The sequence below is a fragment of the Delphinus delphis genome, chromosome 5 (genome assembly GCF_949987515.2).
Source record: "Delphinus delphis chromosome 5, mDelDel1.2, whole genome shotgun sequence".
In the NCBI taxonomy this organism is placed as follows: Eukaryota; Metazoa; Chordata; class Mammalia; order Artiodactyla; family Delphinidae; genus Delphinus; species Delphinus delphis.
The window spans coordinates 115,192,274-115,204,962 of NC_082687.1; the positions used below are offsets into that span (position 1 = coordinate 115,192,274).

The 12,689-nt window shown below is 37.4% G+C and overlaps 1 non-coding gene across 1 annotated transcript; it reads right to left on the bottom strand.

Moving 5' to 3' along the window:
* Positions 1-11,761: 11,761 nt before the first annotated feature.
* LOC132426376 (U5 spliceosomal RNA) lies at positions 11,762-11,879 on the bottom strand. Its single transcript, XR_009519670.1, has one exon. It is a non-coding gene; the product is annotated as a U5 spliceosomal RNA (small nuclear RNA).
* Positions 11,880-12,689: the final 810 nt, after the last annotated feature.

The following is a 12,689-nucleotide window of genomic DNA, read 5'->3' on the forward strand; positions in this document are numbered from 1 at the left end:
TTACATGCTCTCAACAACTTGATTTTCATACCCTGTAAAACTGACATAAAAAACATTACCACAGGTTTATTTTTATAAGATTAAGAAGTGAACTATGTTAAGTAAGTCAAAGGAGGACCTTAAAAATTGCAAATATCATTATTTTGTTTGAAATTTATTGATTCTTAAAAACAATTATTATTTGAAAACAATCCTCCCAAATGACAGTAAGTGAGATCAGTAAGGTCATTTGCTAGACAGTAAACCTTTCTGGAGATGTTTTCCAAAATATAAAAAAGACAATCTTCATTCTTATTTTAGGTTACTTTTGAGCATGCCACCATTTTAAATGGAAGAAAATTAAATTGGTGCTCCTGAAATTGAGAAAATATAAAAAACTTTTAAAATGGCAAAACCAAAAGCTCCCAATATAACTAATTCCTCCTAGGCCCATACTTTAAAAAATAATGAAATTTTGGGGCTTCCCTGGTGGCGCAGTGGTTGGGAGTCCGCCTGCCGATGCAGGGGACATGGCTTCGTGCCCCGATCAAAGACATTTTGAGAATAGTACAAGGTGGACAGTGGTGACCCTTATATTGCCACAAACATTGGTTGATATTCTATACAGCTTGGAGTCACAGAATGCCTGCTCTGAAATTAGAATCAAATCTTGCTCTTGTGAAAAAAACTCTTGAATAATGAGTTTCGACTTCAAAATCACATTTGAATGGGAAGGTGTATGAATATATTGTGTTTGATAATGTGCATGAATATATTGTGTTTACTTGTATTTTGTGTGAAGATTTTTTTTAATATTTATTTATTTATTTATGGCTGCGTTGGGTCTTCGTTGCTGTGCGTGGACTTCCTCCAGTTGCCGAGAGCGGGGGGCTACTCTTCCTTGCAGTGCTCGGGCTTCTCATTGCAGTGGCTTCTCTTTTTGCGGAGCACGGGCTTCAGTAGTTGTGGCTCGCGGACTTAGTTGCCCCGCGGCATGTGGGAACTTCCCGGACCAGGGCTCGAAACCGTGTCCCCTGCATTGGCAGGTGGATTCCCATTGGCAGATAGATTCCCAACCACTGCGCTACCAGGGAAGCCCTTGTTGAAGATTTAATCAGAGACGTCGGAATTAAAGAACAGATGGAAGCTTTATTTAAATTTAGAGAGAATGAATACCACATGCTGGGCTCAATAAAGCAATTTAACTAAGTTTTCCATCTTATATAAATTTTATTTAATGATCTGTTCAACTTAGGAATTCTAAAATAGCAAAAATACTACCTGTAAAACCACTGACCCTATATGTTTCTCACATATGTATGAGCATAACAATATGTGCTGAGAAGATAGAAATTTTATGATGTTGTCCAAAGGATTAAACTTTCATTATTGATTGATTAGGTCTACCATAATTTTTTAAGTCTAACCTGCCCCACAAAAATAAATAAATAAATAATCACTAATGAGTCCAGATAAAGGAAAGCAAGGATTTGAGTTCAATGCAAAGACTAGAATGTATTTTCTTTCTTTTTTCTTTTGAATTTTATTTTATTTATTTTTTTATACAACAGGTTCTTATTAGTAAGAACTAATAGAATGTATTTTCAACAGGTCCCCAGTGGAGTTGTCATGGGCTCCAACAGCCTCAAAGATTTAAATGCCAGATTTCTGTTTAATTACTATCCTTCTTTGCATTCTTAGTATTGCTCTGTGTTCCACTCCCTGGTTTAGTACCAAGAGTTAAACAAAAATCATTTTTACTTTGCCTCACCTTTTAACACCATAAAGATAAAAAATATAAAAATGATTTTTTCTCTTTCAACTTCTTTCTTTATTACAGTGTACATCCCCACATGACATAATACAGGTGAAAGAATCTCAAATACTTACAGAGCTAAATAAATATAAAAAAAATGTATTAGTCATTATTATTATTAATGTTAATAGTTTGGAGTTTAATAAATAACTAAGTTTATCGAAGTCAAAACCAGTAGATAAGGAGGGGGATTTTGATCATAGCAGAAGGTTAATATTAGACCAACCTTTGCAGAGGAAACCATTATATACTCTGAACAATACTTAAAAAGAAATATTTGAAGGCACTAGAAAGTGACAACAAACAGGCAGAAACTTGAAGGTATTAGACCCTTGACAGAAGGGAACTGCACTGAGTGAGATCTACTAATGCATGACACTTTCGGAGGGCGCTCCACAGTCCATGTTGCTCAGTGCACATATAACTTAAGCAAAAAACCTCAGACTTTGGCTTGAGTTGTCAGAAGATGGAGTTAGAAGGCAACCAGAGTGGCAGGGAGTTGAGAAGAGAAATCCCATAAAGGAAGGAGCTATAGCAGAAGGAGCCCACAAATATACATACAAGCCCTGCCCATATCCTTAGATTACACCTAAACTGTACATACATAAGGAAAACTTCAAGGTTCTCAGTAAAAAGCCACAGCAGTAGTCTAAAAGAAGTGAATATTTAGAGCTGCTGCACAATGACTGTTTTGGTTTTTGAGTTCAATAAATTATTTAATTACTAAACAAAGATCAGTACAATTAAGAGGAAGATAAGAGAAGCTAGAAAAGTAAACACTTCCAGTTATGCAAAGGAATGGGGAAAAGTCGCCAATAATTAAAAGTAGTTGAGAGACTACGAACCTGAGGTTAACCTTATGTATATAGTGACCAAAGGAAAATATGATAATAAAATTGACTTAATGGGGAATCTATAAAACACAGAGAGCAAAACAAAACAAAAATGGAACTCTAAAACTAAAACATACAAAAAGTGAAATAAAAGTTTACAAGATAGGCTTAGATCAGAGAGAGCAGAAGAAAGCTGAAATTCGAGGCAGATCTATTGAAATAATCCAATCTGAAGAACATAAAGAAAAAACCTGTGTGGCAACATGACTTGAGATGTGGGAGCGTGAGCCAGTTGATGAGGGATCGACATGGGAGAGTGGACCAGTTTAAGTAAGTAGTCAAGCCTGCAGGGTGACGAGGATGCAGACGTAGTAAGAAGCGGCAGGTAGAATGAGTCAATCGTATGCGTATTGTAGAAAGTGTCTGTGTGGGACAGCTGTCCAGCATGAGATATTGAAGCCTAAATGAAGCATGATGGGCATCCTATCTAAAAGACAGCTTAATACAAGGTGTTGGAGCCTGAGTGAGTGATTCTACATGGGAAGCAATCTGACATGGGTTGTCAGAGCCCTGATAGATATGGAAAATACCTTCCTCTGTTGAATACATTTACTTAGGAAAGTGAAAAACAAAAAACTCAAATTTTGTTTTGATTATACTCTGTGAATCATGCTTGTTTAGTGTCCTGGTTACATACATGCAGTTCATCAAATCTTTGCATCGCTATTTACAGAAATGATGAATGTGGGTTTCAAAGAGTAACTTTCCCTGAGTAACACATGAAAAACCCAGGACTAGAACTTACTTCTCTTAAATCACAGTGCAATGCCCTTTTCACTACTACCACACCGTGCTTTAACATCAGCCCTCCAGTTACTAATTATAAAATAACTCACTGTTAATAGACAGTAGATAGTAATAGTAATAGACAGTAAATGACTATTTTATGTTGTTTATGTTAAGTTTATGTTGAATATGTCGACTTTGTATTTTCAGCTCAAAGACTATGACAACTGCCCACTGAAGATCAGAACAAAACCTTTCTTTTGTATGATGCTTTACAAATACGAAAGACTTTTCATGTGCATTGCCAACCTTAATGAAAATTAACATAGGCTAATTACATTTTATTATATTTTTATTAGAGAGATGCTATTTAATTAGATAAGAATTTATAAAATATATATTTCATGACACGTATACAAGAATATTCAGCTAATAGGATGTTTCCACCAGTTTTCTAGATTAGGCTGCTCAAAGTGTGAGTAGTACAGAGGTGAAAAAATATGGACTTTGAAGTCGGGAAGTTTGTTGGATAATTTAGGCATACTAATTTACTAGCTGAAATGAGGTTTGGGTTGTTACTTAAGTTACTGACTACTCCTTTAGTCAGTTTCTCAAAAGAATTAAAAACAGGATTCTAAATATTTTGAAGGTGTCTTGAGAGGGCTATTTTGGAGTGGGAAATTGTTACTCGAAAAGTGTCAGCAATTCTAAATATCTTCTCCCTAGAGATTCACTTTTATAGTATTCCCCATCCACTTTTATAATATCCTCCTATATTCCCATTCTTTCTACACATTTCACAAGTTTCCTACCTTATTGTCTCATCACCCATTTCCCGCCAAGTACTTTTTTGGCTCCATATTATTTTATGGCTTTATGATAAATTTTCAGGTATGTTTATATATCCATGTACTGGACAGCGTGATTCAGACCCATAAAGGTGGGCAGTTTTGCTGCTCATCCTTTGACATGCATCTGCCATGTATCCAGGATTCTCATCCTGCTTTGCAGCTGTTCAGAGATTCTCGATATGGTATATTTCAGTCCCTGTATATCAAGCTCAACTAAAACATCTTTAATATACAACTAAAGCACATTTATCTCAATTGAATTTATCTACCTCCTTAAGAAAATAGCAATCTGTTGGTCAGTGCTGAATTGTGAGAAACTGACTTGTAACCTACCCCCAAGGTATCAGCATTATAAATGATGAGTTTATTTGCTCATAATAAATAGTTTGTTTTTGTTTCTGTTTTTGTTTTTGCGGTACGCGGGACTCTCACTGTTGTGGCCTCTCCCGTTGCGGAGCACAGGCTCTGGACGCGCAGGCTCAGCGGCCATGGCTCACGGGCCCAGGCACTCCGCGGCATGTGGGATCTTCCCAGACCAGGGCACGAACCCGTGTCCCCTGCATCGGCAGGCAGACTCTCAACCACTGTGCCACTAGGGAAGCCCCATAATAAATAGTTTGAAATGGCAAAATTTTATGTAAGATATTAGAAGAAGCATGGTCCTTCCTGGTCAAATGATTGATTAGTAGCCACAATTTTTCTAGCATTGGTTCTGGAGGTGTAGGTGTGAGCACACATTAATTTTTAATAGACTCTAGTAAGATGGACAAGCTTCTTTTCCCAGAGTAACTTTACATTGCCTCTATTAACGTTCTTGAAGTACTTCATCTGAGAAGAAGCATACATCCACTCATCAATGGAAATAAGGCCGATAAGGGGACAAAGTGAAAAAGAGTAGATGGGAGAAGCATGTTAATATGTATGTGACCTAGTGCTTCTCCTTTATTTTTATATTCATGTAGCCAGTTCTGATTTATTTGCATTTCTTTATCTAGAATCATGACGCCTCAGGCCTGGAATAGCTTCCTCCTTGAACTAACATACCTGAGTATTATGTAGTCTTCACTTCTTTCATAATAAACCATCTTCACCCAAACAACCCGTCTGAATGCACTCTTTTTTTTTGTTTGCCCGTGCTTGTGTAAATTAGATTGTAAACTTAAGAAATTCTACACCCTTTTACTTAGACTGCACAACCCACAGCGATAAGATGCTAAGACGCTATTTGAAGTAAATTAGTTGTTAGAAAATATCAGTGAAAACAGTGTAGTGCAATTTCATATGTTTAAAAGCATACACAAGAATATATATTTACATTAAAAGGCATGTGCAATCTTTAATGTTTTCAGAAATACATTTTCTCCATTTTCTGCTTTTTTGTTCATGGGTACTATGTCAACATGTTTTAATTCATAAGTATGAAGGTAAGGGATCTGAAAGCAAGACTGCAGTGTGAGCACTTTTTCTTCGCGATGCCAGAGCCGAGTCGGCAGAGAAGAAAGGAGGCTTGTAATGAGTCGTAAGTAGTTGTGATAAAAGACATCACAGGCAGTTTCCTGACAGAAGCCTGAGATTTAATCACCCGAAGCTGCTTTTGCAGCCGCTGCCGAGGCCCGTTGGCTTCGCCGTCAGGGAGCGGAATGCCTGTCAAGCCCGCAGTGAAGCAAACGAATAGCTGGCAACGCGCTGCCTGCGGAAAACGGAAGATGCTCACACGCCGTTTCTTTCCCTTCCGCACATTTTGATCGTGTGTTGTGTTATCTACAGAAAATACCGAGCCTGTGTATCACTACAAAGGGACATCTGGGGGAAAAGTTTGCTATTAAATCTATGGAAAGGAGGAAAATGCTCCTTCAGGGTTTAAGCTGATGGTTAGAATCTTGCCCCTAAGTAAAGCAAAGATCTATATTGATCATACATCAAGAACTTTTAAGCTTTACAGGAATACAATTAAAATATTTTCAATGAGATATCATCTCACACTGGTCAGAATGGCCATCATCAAAAGAGTCCACAAACAATAAAGGCTGGAGAGGGTGTGGAGAAAAGGGAACCCTCTTGCACTGTTGGTGGGAATGTAAATTGATACGGCCACTATGGAGAACAGTATGGAGGTTCCTTAAAAAACTAAAAATAGAGCCACCATATGATGCAGGAATCCCACTCCTGGGCATATATCTGGAGAAAACCATAATTCAAAAAGAGTCATGTACCACAATGTTCATTGCAACTCTATTTACAATAGCCAGGACATGGAAGCACCCTAAGTGTCCATTGATAGATCAATGGATAAAGAAGATGTGGCACATATATGCAATGGAATATTACTCAGCCATAAAAAGGAATGAAATTGAGTTATTTGTAGTGAGGTAGGTGGACCTAGAGACTGTCATACAGAGTGAAGTTAGTCAGAAAGAGAAAAATAAATACTGTATGCTAATACATATATATGGAATCTAAAAAAAATGGTCGTGAAGAACCTAGTGGTAAGACAGGAATAAAGATGCAGACCTAATAGAGAATGGACTTGAGGACATGGAGAGGGGGAAGGGTAAGCTGGGACAAAGTGAGAGAGTGGCATGGACATATATACACTACAAATGTAAAATAGATAGCTAGTGGGAAGCAGCCGCATAGCACAGGGAGATCAGCTCGGTGCTTTGTGACCACCTAGAGGGGTGGTATAGGGAGGGAGGGAGGAAGATGCAAGAGGGAAGAGATATGGGGACATATGTATATGTATAACTGATTCACTGTGTTATAAAGCGGAAACTAACACACCATTGTAAAGCAATTATACTCCAATAAAGATTTTTTAAAAAAATTTCATTTGGTAATGGAGAGGCGATGGTAAGAATTATATAGTCTATGCAACATTGTAATACTTCCAAATATAAGCAAGCCCTTAAGTCACACTGCTTGTGTGACCTTAAATAAGTAATTTCACCTCTTAGCTGGTTTCCCAGTCTAGAAAGTGGGAAAACAACCTCCCTCTCACTGCTTTATAGAAAAGTAAATTAGATCATCTATGTAAAGGCCCTAACATATGAAAGATATTTAAGACAAATGAGGTCCCCTTCCATTTAATAGAATTAAACCCCAGATTATCCATTCCTATACAGGATCTCAACATCTATTTATTATAATCTTCAGAGTCGTTTGATAAGTACTTGCAGGATTCAGGTAATATATGAAAAACTGTGTGCTCCAGTGCTCGCCTCTGCTGGGAAAATGTGGCACTGGAGCCAGACAACAAAAGAGGGCAGAAGCAGGAGCCCATTTACAGCATTGGAAAGAAGGCCAATTAAATTTAGGATTTGCATTAATATCTCGGTTCATCTTGATAAATGCAGAATTATGTGAAATTTTCAGTATCTAGAATTACCAGAATGGTTATATTTTTTACTTTAAAGGTTTATAAAGTAAAATAATATTCATAATATTAGCTATCAGGCATGAGAATTACAATGTGCTCTGTATAATAGGTACTTTAATATGCTTTACTTTAATATACTATCTCACTTAATTTTCATAACTAAACTTTCACATATAGCTCTCTCTATATGACGTGTGTGTGTGTATTTGTGTGTGTATACATGCTTGCTCACTTGAGAGATGTTTTACTGAGCCAGAGAGTAAACCAGAGTATGTTTAAGAGTCCATGTTGTTTCTTTTACACTGTACTGCAGAAACATTATAAATTAGATTGAGTGTGGTGACTGAAAGCAGAATAATGCATTAAGCGTGTCTGTACCGATTTTGATACAGAAATTAATTGAGCCCCTCTCCTAGTTTAGTGTGAAAATTTGTTGCTATAGACTCATCTGTACTATCATATTCACAAGCACAAGGAAAATTCATTTATATATATCTAACCATGTACTGTCCTAAAAAAGATTTTCATTTCCATTTAAACATACAAAATCAGGCTATGAAAAACACCATGTTAAGATAGGTGGAAGTGGTACCTACAGAAATAGTCTGCAACTTTCCCAAGAAAGTAAAAGAATAATGATAATGCAGAAAGAAAACTTTTTCTACCTGTAGCTGATGGATTTAGTTAAATTTTATGTGGGCTGGGATTAAAGAAAGTAGAGTGAGATAAAGGAATTTTCTGTAGAATTTAATTGTTTTTCTACTAAACACACCATGAACAGGAACTGTAAAAGTTTGTCATCTGCTAAAATTTTCTCTTTCACTGAAGTATAATCCCAGATTTACAAGACATTATGTGCTAACCTGCTTGCTCAAAAATGTCATAAATCTAAGAAAGTGTATTCAGAGGAACAATGGTGCATATGGTAAAACTGAAGTGGTGCAGTAGCTCTGTGGTTGTCAAAAGCCACCCTCAAGAACTGGCAATGCTTAATTAAGTACAGACTGAAAACATCTGCATCTCCCCTCCTACTGCTTCCTATGACAGAATCAAAGAAAGGCCCATCTTCACGGAAAGGGTCTGTGAAAATGAAAGCTGGTATTTATGAGTCAGGGATTGGCAAATAAGGTTTCATTAAAATGACACGAGTTAGGGCGTCCCTGCTTTTATCTATGAAGAATTAACTGTAGGGAATTACCTTCCTATTGCAATAAAACAAACTAGAAAAACTGGCAAATATATGAAAAAGAGATTTCATGCTTTGTCAACAGGAAGAAAGGACTGTGATAACTGAGAAAACTAAAGCGAAGAATTGAGGGCCACATTTGCCCCACCTGACAATCTGGAGGCAATTTCTGAGCCATACGCTAGGAAGTAGAAACTGAACGTTATGTGATGGTCTTACTCTGTTGAGGAGACGGAGTGGAGTTTCAGAAGGCATTTTTTCCTCTCATGTTTATACCCTTATAAACATGACTGCTCTTCTGGTCCTGAACAAGGTAGAGTATACACAGTCTACCTCACTTCTCCTAGTATTTATAACAAAAATGCTAGATAGCAAGATCTCATCTTTGTTTATGGCATGGATGGACCTTGAGGGTATTATGCTAAGTGAAATAAGTCAGATGGAGAAAGACAGATACTTTATGATTTCTCATATGTGGACTATGGAAAACAAACACAAACTCAAATAAATGAACAAACCAAATGAAAACAAACACGAAGATACAGAGAACAATGTAGTTGTTACCAAGGTGGAGTGGTGGAGGGAGGACAAATGGGTAAAGGGTGTCAACTGTATGGTGATGCATGGAAACTAAATTTTTCATGGCAAGCACACTATAGGGTATTCAGAAGTAGAAATGTAATGTTGTACACGTGAAGTTCATATAGTGTTGTAAACCAATGTTACCTCAGTAAAAGTGGATACAATTAATAAAGCAAGCGAAGTGACAGAAGACTCTGAAAGGTAGAGAAAAAAAGGAACCTGGACAGAGAACTTGGGACTTGAGATGCAACACAGTGGGGAGGACAGTTTTGTTTAGTTTTTGTTTGCCTCCAATTAAAGTAGAATTTCAGTCCTCCATAACTTCACCTATTATCTTTATCAATTCATATTATTTCTCTGTGATTTTTACACAAAGAATAACTCCTCACTAATCAAGGGGAGAGAAGAGGGCCCTGGTGCAGGGTATCCTAACGTAGAACATTATTGAATGGAACTTCAGTCAATGAACCTAAGAAAGCCCTCTAGGCCTCAAAGTGCATCAGTTTCATTTATAGCAAACATGCTGTCCAACTCAACAAAACTAAATAGAGTCCTTTTTTTCTCTACTCGCAGATTCATGCTGTAACACTATCCACCCTTCAAACACCCATTTCCCATAGTCAATAGTCAATAGTGATGCATCCCACACCAAGCTGCATGACCATGGATATGTAAAGCTTTTTAAATCCCATGACCCAGCTGGGTAGATAACATAGCAGTTCACCACAGATGGGAAAAGCCCAGGCCTGAGAACAAAACTCCCCCACTGAGGAAGTAGCAATGCTTAGGATGCTGACTCAGCCTCTTATGGGTAACGCACTATCCAAAGAAGATGATTGACTTTGGTGGAGGCCTAAATAAATTATGAGGGCACATTGCACATGATACTTACTGGAGCTGTAATGTTGAGTTTCTGAACTGATTCCAGCTAGAGCCAACGTCTGTGGTGTACTTCAACATTACACTGTTTCCTTTGAGTTATTTTCAAATATAGTTCCAAAAACAGCATAAATGCTTGGGTTCTAAACACCAGAGAGAAAGTAGTATAGTATAAGGAGTCCTAAATTTACAGAAAGATTGCTGGGTTTTCATGCCAGGGTGGCAATTTCACATGCCATAATGACAGTAGTGGAAAATCATCAACCAGGGAAACAAAAACAAAAAACCCACACAGATGAGAACTTCATGTAGAATCACACTGGTCCTGATATCTTGTTTCTGACAGATGTTGGACCCTCTCATATGAGCTAGTTTTTTCATCTGTTGTGCGAAGGATGGCTCTATGGGACCCATGCAATCTCTGGTCAAGTGAAAGAAGGAATGAACATTGTGGAAGCCAGTATTGGTGCCCAGAATGCCAGCACCCACAGAAGGTCACCATTATTTCAACTCTACTGTGCCCACCCATGATTTCTGTATCCAGGAATAGCTCCTGCTGCCCTTGTTCTGCTCTCATCCCCTGTCACTTCTGCTTTTACTTATTGCCTTTCTTTAGCTTTCCTTTCCCCTGTCTCCTGCCTAAGTTTAGCTGGACTGCAAGGTCAACTTTATGACTGAAAATAAGAGAGATGATTTTTTTTAAAATTTGCTATGAAGGAGGTGCACAAGAAGCAGAGGGCCGTGGGTGGGTGGCCTGAGATCCTAGTATCCAGGGGGCAGAGATCTGGGGAGAAGGGAAGTCCAGTGAACGTGAATGGAGCTCAGTGGTCAACGTTTGGCATTACAGGAGAACCAAAAAACGAAAGGAAAGAACCAGGCAAATTATGAGGGCAGAAAGCACTTAGTATACATGGCACTCAAAGACAAAACTATTCTTAGAAACAAGACAAAAGCCTTCTTCCCTGCTGTGGGACACAGCAAGCCTGGCAGAAAGAACACCTGAGTGCTGAAGTCAGTACCTGACTTATTGCAGAGCCTGGGGAGATTACCATCCTAATAACAGAGGTCTGAAGCACCCAGCTATGTAGATTGAACATCCAGGAGGAGGAATTAAAGGAAGTCAGTAAATCACAAGCATCCACTGAATATGCAGCAATTGATTTGTGTTTGTAATTGGATTGTACATTAGGATCTGGAAAATATACTTGCTTTTATGGAAGAGTAAACATATAATATGGCAAGAATATATAAGGGCCCTTGTTTTTATGACTTGATTCATAAAGTTCTATTTTGTCAGTATAGTTAGAAAAGAATGAATTATTCAATTGTATCTCTTTACTTTCACTGATTTAAACAGGAAATATCCATCTAAAGTCAAAGATCATGCCAGAAATCTGACAGTTTTCCAAAAGAATAAATCCTTAGAGAATTCATGGGAGTTATTCAATGCTCTTCTGAGCAAAGGATGCTGTGAACTGAAGAAAAGTTTCATTAACATCAGGAGTTTCATTTTTTTTTTAATTGTTTCTCTCCACGGAAATCTTTAGTAAAAGGCGAAAGATTTATGCGTTCTGAAGAGAAACCAGAGTATAGGAGTTTCATTTTTGCTTAAGTCAGTCATTCTTTCTATTCAGACAGAAGAAATCAGCATGCTCCTTTGTCCCCAAATGGAGAACTAATTGAGTTTTCTTTGAAAAATGACAGCAAAATTTGTTATTTAATTTTTCCTAAGCCCGTGTTTATTTTCAATTCCAATAAAATAATAATTTTGAACACCAAGAAAACTGAATCAAGTGGAACAGAGCGTCCCTGTAAGAACATCTACTGAGTCTCAGAGGATTTATTTGTGGACCAGATGGTAACACATCTCACGCTGACTCAGCGTTCACTTCTGATAAAACAAACTAAATTGTGAAAGTCAGAAACTGCCAAGGTTAGCTTAGCAACACTGCTAAACACGAGGAAGCAATCCTGATGCACCTGAGACACTGAGGGATTAGAAAAAAAAAACACTCTTTTCACTTGTCATTTATCTCAGGAAAAGACTGAAATCTTATTGGGTTTGTTGAAGTCATAATTATTATTTGAAGGCTGAACTCTCTCTTATGAAACTCAAGTAATCTGATTGCATTGGAAAGGTATTAGACAAAAATCTTTTCTGAAATATACATATTTATACTTTAAATGTCAAAGGAGAAATGGGGAAATGTATGGCCATCAGGGCCCAAAATTAAATAGGAATAAATGAAATTGAATCAATATTAATTGTGTTTTCTCGATGTGAGGCACAGCAATAGGAATTTTGAAGGCTACTAAGACTATAAATCATAGTACCTGCTTTAGAAGCAGCTTATACTTTAATCTAGTAGAGAAAGGATATAAAACATCAAATTATAAATAC